The sequence below is a fragment of the Bos taurus genome, chromosome 24 (assembly GCF_002263795.3).
Source record: "Bos taurus isolate L1 Dominette 01449 registration number 42190680 breed Hereford chromosome 24, ARS-UCD2.0, whole genome shotgun sequence".
In the NCBI taxonomy this organism is placed as follows: domain Eukaryota; kingdom Metazoa; phylum Chordata; class Mammalia; order Artiodactyla; family Bovidae; genus Bos; species Bos taurus.
The window spans coordinates 33,420,838-33,439,551 of record NC_037351.1 but is presented as its reverse complement, the minus strand read 5'-3'; positions in this window follow the sequence as shown (position 1 = coordinate 33,439,551).

Here is an 18,714-nt window from a genome sequence, read left to right as displayed (position 1 = left end):
CTGGGCTCTGGACTTCTACAGTATACCTGCCTCTCATTACTGCTCAGGCTCTTGGGTCTTCTTGTCCTCTGGCCACAAATCTCTCAGAATCTCTTCTGGCCAATTGCCTCAGTGCCTTGGCCTGATACAAGTGTCACTGGTCACCCTTGGACAAACTGCTCAGACACATTCCCAAGAAAGGGAAGGAGTGCAGCATTTTATCTGGACAGGGAACTGAGATCATAGTCTGTGAGTGCTTTCCTTTTTAAAAATGTTCCATTTATGTATTTACTCATTTTGCTGGCCTAGGTCTTCGCTGCAGCGTGCGTGATTTAGTTGCAGTACACGAACTCTTAGTTGTGGCATGTGGGATCTAGTTCCCTGAGGGATTGAACCAGGAGCCCTGCACTGGGAGCACGGAGTCTTAGTCACTGGCTCACCAGGGGAGTCCCTGGGTGCTTTCATGTAATCAAATCCAAGGGAAAATTTATCCAAAAATGTTCTCTATTTCTCTCCAGGCCTTGATACAGATCTTTGTATCTAGTCATTTTTTATTTTCTAAAAGTTGGCACCAAACCTGATAGAGAAATTCACTTAAATGCATCACGCACAGTAGATTGGAATGTTTTGGAAAAATATTTGCTAAAGTGGTGGTAACTGAACCAATGGCAATGTGGCATCTGGAATCAGCTTATAAAGCATTGATCATGAGTTTTCCAGATCAGGTAGGAAGATCCTGAGCTCACCTCCTCCCACGGATACACTAGACCTACAAGTGCTCACCTCTTCCCACGGACACACCAGACTTACAAATGCATGGAGAACAACTAGCCCTGAGACCCACCTAAAGACCAGCAGAAACGACTTGCTACAACTAAGGATAGGAAGAAAAGGCCATGGTGAGACAGGCTGGAGGGGCAGAGATGAAGTCTAGTCGGAAGTCACACCTCCCTGTGCAGCACCCAAAAAGGCTATCAGAGCTGATGAAGCCCCCTGCAGAAAGGACTACACAGAGAAGATGAATCCTCCGAAACTCTTCTGCTTCCCCACCACCACCCCCTACCCTGCCGCCAACACCTGGCTTTGAAAACCAGAGGATCTATGTGCAAGGGAGCTGGAGGCCTGTGGGAAACTGAGACTCTGATCATTTTTCAGTTGTTTGTTTTTGGTCATGACCCATGGCATGTGGGATCTTAGTTTCCCGACCAGGAATCAAATCCAGGAACCCGGCATTGAAAGCTCAGAGTCGTAACCACTGAGCCACCAGGCAAGTCCCCTGAGACTCTGATCTTGAAGGGCTTGGGCACAGACTTACTTGCTGTGAGTCCCAGGGCAGAGGCAGCAGCTTGGAAAGTTCCTGGGTCATATGAGAAGGTGACTCATTGACTAATTTAGGGCATGTGCTGGAGGGGAAGGGATTGGGTGGGACTTTCTCTAAGACCAGAGTGCTGGCAGGTGCCATTTAAAAAATTCTCTTTCCACCTAGCTGGCCTGGTGCTGGATGGTGCCATGACTGTCATGATTCATCAGACTAGCTAACACCATGCATCTGCCCTGGTGTTCCTCTGACAAGTTACCCTGCCCAACCAGTCTACCCCAGCCAAAGTGGCTCCCTCCCTGCCCCACCCAAGAGGTCGCCCTGGCCAGCAGCAGTGCCTACTCCATGGAGTGGCTTCAGCTTCTGGGGGCAGTCCTGCACACCAGAGTTCCTGCAACAGTCACAGCCAGGCCTTGCAACACTGGGGGCCAGGACTGCACATCTGCACAACGGCAGCAGTTGTGACAGGACCACTCAGCCAGATGGCTAAGAACCAACCCCGCCCACCAGTGCACCTGCAGCAATCATGACCCACACACAGCCACTGGAGATCTGGCTCTGATGACCAGGGAGTATGATGACCCAAGACCCCACAAGACATCTTCTGCATAAGACCACTCTTTCAAGACCTGAAGATGTAGCTGATATACCTAATACATGGAAACAAACTCAAAGACTTAGGTAAAATGAGGAGATAAAGGAACACCTTCCAAATGAAAGAAAGGCAAAAAATCTCAGAAAAATAACTAAATGAAACAGATAGGCAATTTCCCCAGATAAAAAGTTCAAAGAAACAGTCACAAAAATGCTCACTGGGAGAAAAATGGATGAACTCGGTGAGAACTTCAACAAAGAGATAGAAAACAGGAAGAAGAACCAGTCAGAACTGAAGAATACAATAACTGACTAGAGAGAATCAATAGCAGATTAGAGGATGCAGAACACATCAGTGACCTGGAAAACATGGAAGTGGAAATCAGCAAAAAGAAAGAATTTTTAAAAGTCAACATAGTTTAAGGGGCCTCTGGGAGTGCATCCACTGTACTAACATTCATATTACCAGGTCCCAGAAGGAGGAGAGAAAGGGACAGAAAACCTATTTGAAGAAATAATGGCTAAAAGCTTCCCTAACCTGGTGGGCTGCCGTCTACGGGGTTGCACAGAGTCGGACACGATTGAAGGGACTTAGCAGCAGCAGCAGCAGCAGCAGCAACCTAGTAAAGGAAACAGACATCTACATTCAGGAATCACAGAAAGTCCCAAGCAAGAGGAACTCAAAAAGATCAACACCAAGATAAATCGTAATTATTATTAAATATGTTTAAGTAATTAATATTAAATAATTATAATTAAATTGTCAAACGTTAAAGAGACAGTCTTAAAAGCAGCAAGAGAAAAATAACTAGCTACATTCAAGGGAACCCCCCCAATGAGCTATCAGCTGATTTTTCAGCAGAAACTTTACAGGTCAGAAATGATGGCCATCATTTATTAAAAGTCCTGAAAGGAAACTACTCACAGCCAAGAAAACTCTACCTGACAAGGTCATAATTCAGAATTGAAGGAGAGATAGTTCCCCAGACAAGCAAAAGCCAAAGGAATTCATCACCACTAAACTGGCCTTACAAGAAAAGTTACAGGAACTTTAAACAGAAAAGAAAAGGCCATAACTCAAAACAAGAAAATTCTGAGAGAAAAAAATCTCACTGGTAAAGGCAAACACATAGTAGAGGTGGTATGAATGTTAAAAGACAAAAGTAGTAAAACTCTCTACATTTAAAATAATCGGGACCTTCCCTGGTAGTCCAGTGGCTAAGACCCCATGCCTCCAATGCAGGGGGCCTGGGTTCCATCCCTGGGCAGAGACCTAGAGCTCATATGTGGCAACTAAACCTTCTGTATGCTGCAGCTAAGACCTCATACAGCCAAATAAATACAAACAAATATTAAAAATGTTCAAATTAAAATGAGGAGTTAAGTGATACACCAAATTAAAAACTGTAAAATATGATGCCAAAAACAAATGTGGGAGGGGGTGTAAAAATGTAGTGCCTTTAGAAAGTGCTCAAAACTAAGTGACCATCAACTTGAAGCAGACTGCTATACATTAACACATAGGCTGTTTTATATGAACCTCATGGTAATTGCAAACCAAAAATCTATAACAGACACACACAAAAAATAAAGAGACAGGAATACAAACGTAACAGTAAAGAAAGTCATCAAATCACAAGGGAAGAGGACAGGAGAAGAAATAAGCAACAGAGAGGAACTACAAAAACTATCAGAAAACAATTAAAGTGGCAATGCATAACATCCCTAATAATAATTACTTTGTAAATGGACTAAAGCCTTCCAACCAAAAGACACAGGGTGGCTGAATGAATAAACACTAATTTGCACACCTACACCTACATCGATTAACAATAGACAGGATACAGACACAACTTAAGAGTCCATCGACAGACAACTAGATAAGGAAGATGTGATTTATAAGTCACATGGACATAATGCACAGCATAAAGAATGTAGTCAATAATATTGTGATAACCTTCTCTGCTGACAGACCATTACTATACTTATTGTGATGATCAAGTCACACTGTACATAAATGGTGAAACACTAAGATGTACATCTGAAACTAATATAATAATTAGTTTCAGAATATAATATAATATTGCACAGCACCTATACTTCACTTAAAAAAAGAAGCTTACAGTCCAGACAAAAAGTCAATCCACGTACATGGAGAAAATACTATGCATGTTTTTAAGTGGGAGTTGGGGGACTTTAGTCATGGAAAGTGCTGTTTATATACAGTATTTTAGAGATTAAATAAATGTTCAATTTATCTTTTTTTTTTTTAAAGCATTGCTACATCAGCTCCACCAAGAGTTAATAAATCTAAATGGGTCATGACACAAATTGTAACCAAAAAGGCCCTGTTCTGTGATTCACGTATATATTGGGGCTGTAATACTCATGATAGCCTGAAACAAATTACTGTGTTTCTTCTAAACATGATTTTTTATTTATTTTTCTTTTTTGACCTTGCCACGCAGCCTACGGGATCTTAGTTCCCCCACCAATGATCAAACCTGCGCCCTCTGCAATGGAAGCGCAGATTCTTCACTGGACAGTCAGGAGGTCCCTAAACGAGATTTTAAAAAACTACATATCATACACCTTTTTTGCCATAAGTTACTGCCATTCACAGTTCTGCAATTTAAAGAATAGTTTTTTCCTCTAAAAATCAGAACTGTACTTCCTAGTAAGACACCCAAGCAGACATAAATTATGACAGGGTTGGCCACCTAATAAAAATGCATTAAAATATAGTGCCCGTGGAGGCGGATGAGGTGAGGCCAAGCTGAACACTGTGCTTTTGCTTTGTTTACTGGCGCTGCCAACATGATGTTTGGGTTTGTGGGTTGGTATTTATCTGAAATCATGTTGATACAGGCATGAATGTTCTGAGTTTTTGAAGGATAAGGATGTGTGTGTGTGTGTGTGTGTGTGTGTGGATGAGCTGTTATTGTGCCTGCTGGAGCACATTTCTCTTTTTTTTAAAGTAATTTTATTTATTTGTTTATTTTTAGCTGTGCTGGGTCTTTGTTGCTGCACTGGCTTTTCTCTAGTTGCGGTGAGTGGGTGAGTTGCAGTGCATAGGCTTCTCACTGCAGTGGCTTCTCTTGTTGAGGAGCACAGGCTCCAGGCCGCCTAGGCTTCAGAAGTTGTAGCACATGGGCTCAGGAGTTGCCGCTCCTGGGCTCTGGAGCACAGGCTCAATAGCTGGGGCACACAGATTTAGTTGCTCTGCAGTATGTGAAATCTTCCCAGATCTGGGATCGAACCTGTGTCTCCTGCATTGGCAGGAGGATTCTTTACTACTGAGCCATCAGGGAAGCCCTGGAGCACATTTCTCTTAATGAAGAGACTTGGAAAAGCTATAAACATTGCACAACATAGATTCTTGATAACAACAGCATGTTTTCCTTGAGAAAAACAACTGGCAACTCAAAGCAGTTGATGCTCTTTGTGTACTACCATTGAGAGAAAAAAAGAAAAACCACTCTGGGAGGGGGAAACTAGACAGTTTCTATGAAGACAGTTTTGTAGGCAGTTTCTGGGAAGATCACATCTTGGACACATCACTTTAATGTGCTGATGAGTTTTTAGAAAGACCATCCTCAGCTTTTTCAAGTTTATTCTGTTCCATATTTTAGTAGATTCTGAATTGCTAATACTGACTCAAATTGATGAAGGGATTTTTCCTGAACACGAAACTAGAAAGAATACTTTTCCGTAGAGTCCCAACAGGACATGAGGTAATGATTCTAGCCTAGCATTTTCTACATCAAAGTTTCTTCAAGTAGTCACTCAAAAGTCTGTTGATTGATCATTAGGCAAAAAACAGATCAAAGACAAGTATTAAAATGAGTTATGAAGTTCAGGCTCATTCAAACCCCAGGCACATGGAGTTTTGCTCATTGAGAAAGCAAGTGTGCTTCTGTCTAAAATCTTGTCTGGTTTCTTAAACATTCTTCACCTAGGATTAGAGAGTATGTTATGAACTCATCTTTGCATAGTGAACATACTTAGATTCTAAGAAACATAAATTACACATAGAATGTTATTTTTATGTGGCATAAAGGTATGTGAGGAACTTTGAATGTTAGGTACATAGTATGGATTTGTGACAGCAGCCTCTGCTGGACCTGCCTTTTCTGCACAGGATGAAGAAAACAGATGAACAAACCACAGCAGTGCGTAGCCTCCCTTGGCCCTGCTGGGAAAACATTTCTCACGCCTGTGGTCTACAGCCCAGCTATTTGTCCAGCAGCATCAACGTAGCCAGCAGGTCACTTCTGGACCCCAGGCTGCAGAGTGTCTCCCACTGTTGATCAAGCCAGGACAACACAGCCAGCATGACCCCCACAACATGGTGTAGGGGTTAACCGTTATTTTATCTTTAAAAAAATAAAACCACCCCCCTTAAACCTCAAACAAACTTAATAGTCTTATCAAACTGGCTGTTTAAAACCATCTTCCTTTATCTGCTTGTCCAAGAGTGAAAGAACAGAAAGAGCCAAAAGGCTAATAATTGTCCCCACCTGCTTTATTCAAAACCTCAGTGCTTATTGCTTCAAGGTTCCAGAATTTTCAGTTCTCAAAAAAGGACTCCTGTTAAACTTTTTTAAAAAATTGTTGCTGGAATACAGTTGATTTACAATGCTGTGTTAGTTTCAGGTGGATAGCAGAGTGAATCTGTTATACCTATAGTCACTCTTTTTAAGATTCTTTCCCCATAGGCCATTACAGAGTACTGAGTAGAGATCCCTGGGCTACACACTAGGTCCTTATTAGTTATCTATTTTATATACAGTACTATGTATATGTCAGTCCCAATCTCCCAATTTATTCCTCCCCCTCTTACCCCTGTTAACCTTAAGTTTATTTTTTACATCTGTAACTCTATTTCTGTTTTTTAGATAAGGTCATTTGTAGCCTGTTTTTTAGATTCCACATGTAAGCAATATCATATGATATTTGTCAAAAAAAGAGAGAACACTTGTAATGAGGTGTACAGTTTCCATTCATACCACATCTGACACTAAATGAGGTTTTTTCCACTTAACTCTGCACCAACCAATCTTCCAGCTCTTCTCGCACCAACCGGGTGTCCTACAATTCCATTCCATTCAGTTCTGACACTAACCACACTGAATTAGTGCAGACCCCACAGGTTTATAGGGCTTCCCAGGCGGTTCTACTGGTGAGGAACCCGCCTGCCAGGTAAGAGACATAAGAGACCTGGGTTCAACCCCTGGGTCAGGAAGATCCCCTGGAGGAGTGTGTGGCAACCCATGCAAGTATTCTTGCCTGAAGAATCCCATGGACAGAGGAGCCTGGTGTGCTACAGTCCATGGGATCGCAAAGAGTCGGACATGACTGAAGCAACTTACACACACACACACACACACATACACTCACACACTCACACAGGAACAAAACCCATAATTCCCTTCTTCTTGCTTCAATACTTCTAATCTCACTTAGAAAGCTGGCTGGCAGATGAAAGTTGGCCCTGAGAAATGGTTTCTAGAAACCTCCTTCAGCTTCCCTTCCCTCCTGGCTCTTGTGAGTCAGTTGTCTCTTGATCGGTCATCATGTTAAAAAATGGGTACTAAAAATGGTTAGGATGCCCAGGCTTATTCAAACCCCAAGTACAGGGAGTTTTGCTCATTTAAAGCCACCTTTCATCTACAGATCAAGACTGCTTTTTTCACTGACACTGGTCTTCCCATTGGTCACCAACTCCCAAGCTGTTCAACTAGAAAACTCCCATGGCCCTTCAGCCCCAGGAAAGTGGCGTTTAGACTCTCGTGGGCCCAGCAAAGTCAGGAGACCTACCTAAGAGGGACAGAAGGAGAGAAGATGCCCCCTCCCTCAAATTATTTCTACAGAAACTTTGAAGTCTCCTCACTTCCTGCTCTTCCCAGCCCCACTCCCAACATTCACCAAAATTACTCGCAGATTCTCACCTGAAAGTGGTCATTTCTGAATTTTAGGCAACAGTAACCTCTAGACAATCTGGTCATATATTCACACATACACTTTGGGATTTGTTTTTCTCAGAGCCTTTGAAATACTTCCTGCTACAGGAGGGGTTGCCTCTAGGTTCTTAAGACAATGTGAGTTTTAAGTTTAGGTTATTGGTCCCCGTCCAAAGTGTCAGAGAGAACTGGGAAGATCCAGAAGCAAAAGACCCCAGAACGTGGGACTTCTCTGGTAGTCCAGTGGTTAAGACTCCGAGATTCCACTTCAGGGGGCACAGGTTCAATCCCTGGTTGGTGAACAAAGATCCCGCATGCTACACAGTGCTGCCAAAAATTAACAAAAATGTAAAACTTAAAGACCCCAGAAGAGATGTGGGCTTTGAACCTCAGCAGGGCTGAAAACATTCCAAGGGCAGATGTCACAGTCCTCCTCTAAAGATCTCCCAAAAAAGCACCATGAGAAATAAAGTGACCATGGAGACAAGGCTGAGCCCTCACACAACTCTAGGGGGCACCATTCATGGGAAAACAGTGTGAGTGTCCCCCTGGAGCTAGACAGATACAGACTCTGAGAACAAAAGAAAAAATGCTTTTTTCCACAGTGTCTGCGTTGCCTGAGACAAACACCACAGGGAGCTTCCTGGGAGAGAGCTGTTTCCTGTCCAGAGCGCAGAAGCCGCCTGGCAAAGCTGAGAGGATGTGGCTGTCGATAAATATGACTTAGTTCTGTCCCTCACCACCCCCACCCCCTAGAGCCCTCCCTGAAGGCCTCCCCTTGTACCTTGGAAACAATCCAAGCATTGGAATGAGGTTTTTTTTCTTTTTTTAATTTGCACCGGGTCATAGTTTTTCTACGAGAAGAGAAGCTAAAGGCAAAGGAGAAAAGGAAAGACATACCCATTTGAATGCAGAGTTCCAAAGAATAGCAAGGAGAGATAAGAAAGCCTTCCTCAGCGATCAATGCAAAGAAATAGAGGAAAACAATAGAATGGGAAAGACTGGAGATCTCTTCAAGAAAATGACAGATACCAAGGGAACATTTCATGCAAAGACGGGCACAATAAAGAACAGAAATGGTGTGGACCTAACAGAAGCAGAAGATATTAAGAAGAGGTGGCAAGAATACACAGAAGAATTATACATAAAAGATCCTCATGACTCGGATAATCACGATGGTGTGATCACTCACCTAGAGCCAGACATCCTGGAATGCGAAGTCAAGTGGGTCTTAGGAAGCATCACTGAAAACAAAGATAGTAGAGGTGGTGGAATTCCAGTTGAGCTACTTCAAGTCCTAAAAAATGATGCTATGAAAGTGCTGCACTCAATGTGCCAGCAAATTTGGAAAACTCAGCAGTGGCCACAGAACAGGAAAAGATCAGTTTTCATTCCAGTCCCAAAGAAGGGCAATGCCAAAGAATGTTCAAACTACTGCAAAACTGCACTCATTTCACACGCTAGTAAAGTAATGCTCAAAATTCTCCAAGCCAGGCTTCAAAAGTACGTGAACCTTGAACTTCCAGATGTTCAAGTTGGATTTAGAAAAGGCAGAGGAACCAGAGATTAAATTGCCAACATCCACTGGATCATCAAAAAAGCAAGACAGTTCCAGAAAAACATTTACTTCTGCTTTATTGACTATGCCAAAGCCTTTGACTATGTAGATCACAGCAAACTGTGGAAAATTCTGAAAGAGATGGGAATACCAGACCACCTGACCTGCCTCCTGAGAAATCTGTATCCAGGTCAAGAAGCAACAGTTAGAACTGGACATGGAACAACAATCTGGTTCCAAATTGGGAAAGGAGTACATCAAGGTGGTATATTGCCACCCTGCTTATTTAAATTCTATACAGAGTACATCATGCGAAATGCTGGGCTGGATGAAGCACAAGCTGGAATCAAGATTGCCAGGAGAAATATCAATAACCTCATATGCAGATGATGCCACGCTTATGGCAGAAAGTGAAGAGGAACTAAAGAGCCTCTTGATGAAAGTGAAAGAGGAGAGTGAAAAAGCTGGCTTAAAACTCAACATTCAAAAACTAAGATCATGGCATCCGGTCCCATCAGTTCATGGCAAATAAATGGGGAAACAATGGAAACAGTGATAGACTTTATGTTCTTGCACTCCAAAATCGCTGCAGATGGTGACTGCAGCCACGAAATTAAAAGACATTTGCTCCTTGGAAGAAAAGCTATGACCAAACTAGACAACATATTAAAAAGCAGAGACATTACTTTGCCAACAAAGGTCTGTCTAGTCAAAGCTATGGTTTTTCCAGTAGGCATACATGGATGTGAGAGTTGGACTATAAAGAAGGCTGAGCCCTGAAGAATTGATGCTTTTGAACTGTGGTGTTGGAGAAGATTCTTGAGAGTCCCTTGGACTGCAAGGAGATCAAACCATTTGATCCTAAAGGAAATCAGTCCTGAAAATTCACTGGAAGGACTGATGCTGAAGCTAAAGCTCCAATACTTAGGCCACCTTATGCAAAGAACTGACTCATTGGAAAAGACCCTGATGCTGGGAAAGACTGAAGGCAGGAGGAGAAGGGGGTGACAGAGGATGAGATGGTTGGATGGCATCACTGACTCTATGGACATGAGTTTGAGCAAGTTCCAAGAGTTGGTGATAGATAGGGAAGACTGGTGTGCTGCAGTCCATGGGGTCACAAAGAGTTGGCTATGACTGAGTGACTGAACGGAACTGATAGTTTTTCTTTTCTCGCACTGCGTCTTAGTTATGGCAAGCAGGATCATTTGTTGTGACATGTGAACTCTTAGTTGCCACATGTGGGATCTAGTTCCCGGACTAGGGATTGAATTCAGGCCCCTGCATTGGGAACAAAGAGTCTCAGCCACCGGACCGCGAGGCAGTCCTTGGAATGAGGAATTTTGAAGACTGGTTCTGCTGCTTGTGAGCTGTGTGAATTTGGCTAAGTTATCTTCCCTCTCTATCTCCAGGTTTCTCATCTGTCGGGTGAGTTAACCATATCTAATACTTGGAGTTACCACACCCAGTAAGAGAATTTTCTCTTTCCTGGTAGATACTGGGCTTTGTGGGTGGTGTTAGGCTAAAGGAGGAAATTGAGAAAGGCCAAGGTAGTCTGATTTGATTTATAGGGGAAGAGCAGAGAGAAGGAAAAATCCACTGGAAAAGGATGAGAAAAAGGAGAGAGAAGAAAAGAGCCAAGGTAGGCCAGTTTGGGAGGAACTTGGGGAGAGTGTGGAGGAAAGCAGGAGAGAGATTCCTGCCTCATATATGTGAAGTATATTTAGAGAGAGATAGCTGGGGGACTTTGTGTGACCATTAAATCGTCCTTTAGCATTTTTAGAGCTGAGTTGAATAAGCAAATAGTTTTATCACAGAGGTTGTTGAAAACCATTTCCTTCTGCTCACCCAAGAATGAAATAAGAATGGAAACACTCAGAAGCCTATTAAAATGAATGTCCCCTCCCTGGCTCCATCCTCACCCCCAACTATAAACTCCAGCAGGTCAAAGGCTGTAACACACCACATCATGACAGCTTGTGGGTGTGGTTGCTGGCACAGGGAAGACACCAGTCTGATTTGTCACTGAATTTATTGTCTTTCGTGGTGTTTCCAATTTTCAAGCCCAAAGAAAATTGAGAGAAAGCCTCCTTTGATTTTCATTGTCATGAGCCTTGGGTCCCCTGAGGTGTGATGTGGAGCTGACCACTCTCCGGAAACTTCGAAGAAGAGCCATAAACCTTCTAGAAACATCTGTACAGAGTCATTTAAAGCTTCCTGAATCCAAAAGAAATCTCATAAAATGTCAGCAAAGCCACTCGTGCATTTTAAGACATTTCCTGAACTTTTACAGTGTGCTCAGTTGCTCGGTTGTGTCCGACTCTTTGTGGCCCCATGGACTGCTCCTCTGTTCATGGAATTTTGCAGACAAGAATACTGGAGCGGGTTGCCATTTCCTCCTCCAGGGGATCTTCCCAATCCAGGGATCTTTTATACTAGCAATAATAAAATGGAGAAAAGATCCCTTGGAGCAAAGGAAATGCTTTTGTTTGTATCTATACGCAGGTGGTATTCTGCATTGTGAATTGATCACATTTGATGTGAGCATCTAAACACACATATTTTAAAAACATTTTCCTTCTTTCTGTCCTATTATAGTCACTTGTTTCAGTGGTCCCCAAAGCGGAAAGGGATGGTCTTATACAGGAAGGTTTTATATACAGGGATTTACATTTGGAAATATAGTCAGAGGAATTCATGAAGGCTGAACCACTGGTGATGTTGTTTTTAGTTTTACAGACTATTCCCATCAGACTTTTTTGTATCATTTTTTTGTATCCTTGTAAAACTAAGGGCCAGATAAAGGAGAAAACCAGTCAACTTTGCTTCCCTGTGACTGTCTCACTTCTCACACCCATCTCATTTGCTGCAGAATGTTGGAATTCACTGCAGCTCCACCCTCAAGTGCAGTACACACAACTAATTGTATCGATTCTTTATTTCTATCAGGAGCCAAAAAAAAAAAAGCAAATCACTTGCCCATGAAATTGAAAAGCTCCTGATGGGGTTGCAGATGCATTGAGACTAATGAAGCCCTCCATTCACAGATCTTTTCACATGACGGAGACAGACAGAGAAGAAACCTGACTTACATCTGTCAGCTCTACAGAATGCAAAGCACGTATTCCCACAGTCCTAAAGGTTTGCTACAGGTTGAGCTTCGAGCACAAAACATTCACCCAAATTCCTCCCACACCCACTCTATTCTCAGGACAGAATGGGCTCTTATAAATGTGTGCCCGTGGCGCCTTGAGAGATTTTCAAAGGAAGCAATCAGAACTGGCATTTCCACCTTCCCTGCAGGGGCAACCTTCTATACAGCTTAAAAGAAATAATGGTATTTTTTTTTTCTGAATATAAAAGAGCATTAGTGTAGAAAACTTAGAAACACAAAAAAGGTAAGAAAAAATAAAATCACAGAATTCTGAAAATTTTGGTGTAAATCTTTCTAGGCTTCTTCTATGCATCTTTTTGATGATGGAAATATATATATGATGAAAAAAACATGACTCTACATTTGCTTGATACATTGAATCTTTAACTGTATAACATGAATATGTTCCCACTTCACTAAATATTATTTCAGATCAGCACTTGAAATGATTATATAATGTTATATTACAGAGTGGTGTTATGATTTAACCAATTAAATCCCAATGGCTGGACATTAATCCCAATTTTCTGCTATTAAGATCAGTACTTCATGAAGTATCTTGTGTACAGATCTTGGCAAACTTCAGCAACAAATTCTTAGGCATAAATTTGGGGATGTTGAAATGCTGGACATTCAAATGCATGACCATTTGAAAGGTTTTTGACATGCAACTTTAAACATCAATTTTCAGCCTTCCTAATCTTGCCAAACATTACAGATTATCTTAAGGAAAATACTTTGCCAATTTGATAAAAGAAACATGTTATTTTAGTGTGGTTTTACTATGAATTTCTATGGGCTAATGAGATTGAAGGTTTTTCCCCTTTTGTTCACAATTTACATTTTTTGTTTATTTTGAGTGTTTATATTGTTTCCCTAACTGAAAACTATTCATCTTTTTCTTATTGACATAGAATATCTCTTGAAATATTAAAAATATTTTATATCTCTGCTAATACATTGACAAGTTTTTCCTGGCTTTCCATTTGCCTTAAAAACATATTTATGATTTTTTTTTAAATGTGCAGAATGTTTCATTTTTATGCAGTACAAACAGTCTTCTCCTTTATATTTTATGACTTTGGTTATATAGGCTTAGAAAAGCTTTCTCTACATCCCACAAACTTTTGTCAACAAATCATAATCACATACTGCCTTGGGATAGCTCTTTCATTGTTGGGCAAGGCATAAACAGTAACTGAAGGCCAAGACCAGCTCTTATGCTTGCTTCCCCCTTACATGTCCTGCAGTTAGTAGATCATGATCCAGTCACTAAGCACATGTATTAATTGAGCAGCTACTACATTCCAGGGTTATTAAATATAGGTAAAACACACACTGGATACAATTGCTTCTTCATGAATTCCACCAGCACACACAGCGTAATGAACACACATGAATGGTGCAAAGACCAGGGCAGAAAAGCAACAGTGATGAATCAAAGAAAAAGTCCTGTTCCTTGAGAAATTTATAGTCACTGGACTCCACGTATATATAGAGAGAGCTGGGCAACTCCATATATTCTCAAGAATATATATAAATATACTTGAGGGATTAAAGAGAAGTAAGATGTAAAAAGTTCCGGTGGTTAGGACACCATGCTTACACTGCAAGGGGCACAGGTTCAATCTCTGGTCAGAGAACTAGATCCCACATGCTGCAACTAAGACCCAGTGCAGCCAAATAAATACGTATTTTTTTAAAAAAAGAAATGACCCCAAAACATAGCTTAAAAAAATCTATTTCATCTACCCATCAATTTTGAGGTTAGAAATTCAGAGTCAGCATATAGCAGGAAAGTGTAGTTCCTACTTTACAATTTTGGGGTCTGAGCTTGGAAGACTCAAGCGTTGGGAGCAACATGATGGCTGGGGCTGGAACCACCTGGAAATGTCCTCATTTATAAATCTGACCGTTGACTCTGGCTAATCACTGGGACCTCAGCAGAGGCTGTCAACTGGAACACTTAATGTGGCTTCTCCATGTGGCTTGAGCTCCTTATATCATGGCAGTCTTGGGGTAGTTGGACTACTTACATGGCAGCTCAGGGCTTCAAAAGGTGAGACTATCAGTAAACAAGATATTTCCTAACTTAGCCTCAGAAATCATTCCCACTGCATTCTGTGGGCTACCGAAGAGTTAGAGCCTGCCAGGATTCAAGGTGGGATGAGAGGGTGGTTGATATAGATCCCTTCTCTCCATGGAAAGAGTGTGACGACCACATTGTAGATGAGCATAGAGGATGGAGACATCACTGTTGGGGCCAACTCTGGAAAACACAATCTTCCTACAGACAGTATTAATTTAGGGCCTTGTCACTGGATGAGGTCACTTAGGAATTGAGTATAGGCAGAGAAAAGAGGTCCTGGATTGAGCCCTAGGTATCAACATTTAGAAACTGGGAGGAGGAGCCAGTGGGCAGAGGTGAGCCTGGAGCGAATGCCATATCCTGCAGCAGCTGCCACTTTCTGCTGAGACTCCTTAGGGACCAGGGTCACAGCATGTTCTTGCGTCAGCATCAATTGCAAGCTGGGGCCAGGACCAGCCCTCCCCAAATGGACACTGCCTGGGAGCTCTGCTGAGCCCAACTCCTCAGCCCCACCAAGGTGCTCAGAGGGTCCCTACCTGTGAGCATTGACTCAGTACTCCAAGGCAAGTTAGAGAGGTTAGTGGAACTTAGAGCTCCCCTGTAAGGAGGGGAACCCCCAGTCCAAACAAACCCACCCTTTTAGAAAACCTACTTTTGCCTCTTCTTCAAGAGCTAGAATATCCTCCAATTTATTCAAATCCAAAGAAAATTTACTGTCCATACAGTAGCATCTGGATTGAGATTTAACTTGACTTCAATTTTCTCTAAGAACAGTGGGCGGAGATTGACATCTTGGAGAATTACCAAAACTAAGAGTCCACCTCCAGGAAACTAAACTGCCAGGAGTCCCCTAAGTGGCAGGCCCCAGGAGATAATACAAAAGAATGAAGTTCCTCTTCACACGGACCCTGCTATAGCACTTAAAAGAAACAGAGCATGTGTTGGCCATGGAGATTCTGTTACTATATAAATGTCTTGCTGAAATGGGTCTGACCTCTACAGAGATTTATAAAAAACAAGGCACGTGCTGTTCTTTAAACATTATTTTTGCTCATGCAAATGATGCCCTGTTAAACCCAGTAATGCTTAAGTACTAAGTTAAAAAACAACTACAGAGCACTTTGGACCACTCCAGGGTCCCCCTCACCGTTTTGAGGTTTTATGTAATTCGTATATTGTACACAAGAAGACTTGACCTGGAGCAGGCAGCAAGAAATGTGTAATTAGAAACACTTCCCAAGGAAATTACGGTGACAAGTGAAGGCTTGAGGATTTCCGCGGAAGCCTGGAGCTACAGATATTCATTATAGGTACTTGGGAGGCTTCGCTGCCCTGCTGAGAACTGTGTCTAATTGCTGTGTGGCTGGGTTCAGGCGTGGAGGACAGCCCAGAGCCAGGAATGGTGTCTATGGCAACAAAAATGCTCCATTTTTAAACTTTTCATTTCACAAAAAGAAATGGCTTAGGGTTTTTTGTTTTTTGTTTTTTTTCCTCTTTCTTCCTACTAATCTTAGAGTTTGTACCAGCACAGATTACCCTCCAGGTCTAACATTTTTCCTGGTAGCTAATGACTAGCTGGGTTAAGTGCCTTTTGCTTTTACCTCTGGTGTTATCAGCTCCAGCCGATCATTAATTACTGCACCAGGAAGCATTTTTTCCAATCAAATTATTGTTTAACCAAAACAAAAGAAAATGAACACTTGCTGCTGTCAACAACAATTATCAACTCTCCTTGAGAGTCTAAATGGGAATAGTGAAGGTTTTACACTTAAGGAGATGTGTCCTTCTGGGAGGGGGGTTGGATAAGAAGGGCTTTCTCTAGATACAGCGAAGTTACCTAAAACACTTCTGAGGATGGTTCACTGTGGGTGAGAAGGATGCCGATCCCCAGGCAGGAAGACCCAGGAAGCTTCTACTCACACTTCCCTGGGTCTCCAGTCTCCAGTCATTTTTCTTTGTTAATGTCCATCTAACCCTGCGGTTGGGCTGGACACCCCCAAAGGCTTCTATGGGAGTGTCTGAGGGGAAAAGATTGCTTTCAGGAGCAGTAAGTGAAACATGCATGCATAATAACAACCATGTTTCCTGAGTGTAGACAGCCTGCCCCGTGGCTTACACACACACGATCCTGGGTGAATCTGGTAATGCACTCCCACCCCAAGAAGAGTACATTGCTATCCCTGTTTCACAGGTATGGAGGCTAAGACCCAGAGAGGTTAACCTGGCCAAGATCCACAACAACCTGGTCAATGGCAGAGTCCATACTTGCTTCCCAGTTTTTCCATCAGTGCCTTCATTCTTTGGTTTTAAATTTTTATTTGTGCTAAAATACACTTGACATGAAATCTACCATCTTAACCATTCTTAAGTGGCATTAAGTACAGTAGAGTGCAGTACAACGGCATTAAGTACCTTTCACGGTGTTGTGCAGTCATGGCCACCGTCCATCTCTAGCACTCTCTTTATCTTGCAAAACTGAAACTCTGTCCCCATTCAACAATAACTCCCCATTCCCTTCTCCCAGCCTCTGGCAACCACCATTCCACTTCCTGTCTCTGAATTTGACTGCTCTAGAGACCGGAATCTAACAGTATCTGTCTTTTGTGACTGGCTTGTTTCACTTAGCATGATGTCTTCAAGTTTCATTCACACGCTGTAGCATGTGCCAGAATCTCCTTCCTTCCTAAGACTGACTAATATTCCACTGTATGTATGGGCCACATTTGGGGCCCCATTCATCCATGGAAGGACACTCGGTTTGCCTCCACCTTTTGGCTATGGTGAACAGACTGCTGTGTTTAACTCCTCACCCTTAAGATATATTGAGACTTGGAGAGTGAGTTTTACAGGAAGGTGAGCAGCCATGGACTGCTTGACATGCCCCAACCTGGGCAGATCAGCCAAGTACCACATGGCCCATTGGCCCTTGGAGAAGGTGCCACCTCACTGATAGGGGTGGAGGGGGCGGGGGACAGTGATGCCAGAGGCCGAAACCTCCTGCAGTTCAGCCATTAATTGGAGAGCCACAGTGCCACGCTGGCACCCCTGATGAGGAACTTAGGTATTCAGTGCCTATGTGTTTCCTGAGCCTTCGTTTCTGGGAAAATCAAGGTTCTTCAGTTTCAAACTGCTCAGTTCAGACTCGATTGCAAGATTCCTCAGCTGGACTATGCCTGCCTTGGGACTCCATTGCTCATCCACCAAACCTTGCCCTCCACTTGGTGGTTCTGAGGGTGGCTGCAAATGAGCAGTGTTCTCCCTGGAGGTCACCATCCTAAGGGGTTTAGAAATGGGAGGGGCATTTCTAGTTGTCATAATGATCTGAATGGGGAACACTACTGACATTTAACATGTGGGGCCAGGGACGAAAGGCACCTGCCATGTGTAAGGCAGTCGCCCAGGACAAAGACTTGTCCTGCATCCTGAATCTCTTCCTAACCTGTCATTAAAACATATATTGTAAGTACGCAAAAAAACCTCATTATAATCATCTGGGCCTAAAACCTAACTATGTTTTACAAAGGAACAGAAAGTAATTTTGCATGGTTTTTATATACACTAGATTTTCCAGGAATGCAGCTATTGAGTAGATTGAGGGAGACTAATTTTTTTTTGTGTTAGAACTTTACCTACAGTTACTCACCATTTTGGAAAATTATGGCAATGTCACTCCTAGTATTTGAGTTGCAAAAAAGTGTATACAAAAAAAAAAAAAAAAGTGTATACAACTTTATCAGTTTCATTTGAATTGCCACCTTCAAAAGTCTACTTTGGGACTTCTCTGGTGGTCTAGTGGCTCAGACTTTGCACTCCCAGTGCCGGGGGCCTGGGTCAGGGAACTAGATCCCACATGCCTCAATCAAAGAGTCTGCATGCCACAACTAAGACCTGGCATAGCTAAATAAATAAATGGATAAATAATAAAAGCACACAAACAAGTTATTATTTAAAAAAAAAAGAAAAGTCCACTTTAGGGGCCACCCCCACCCCATAGGGAGAGAAGGAAATGGCAACCCACTCCAGTACTCTGGCCTGGAGAATCCCTAGGACAGAGGAGCC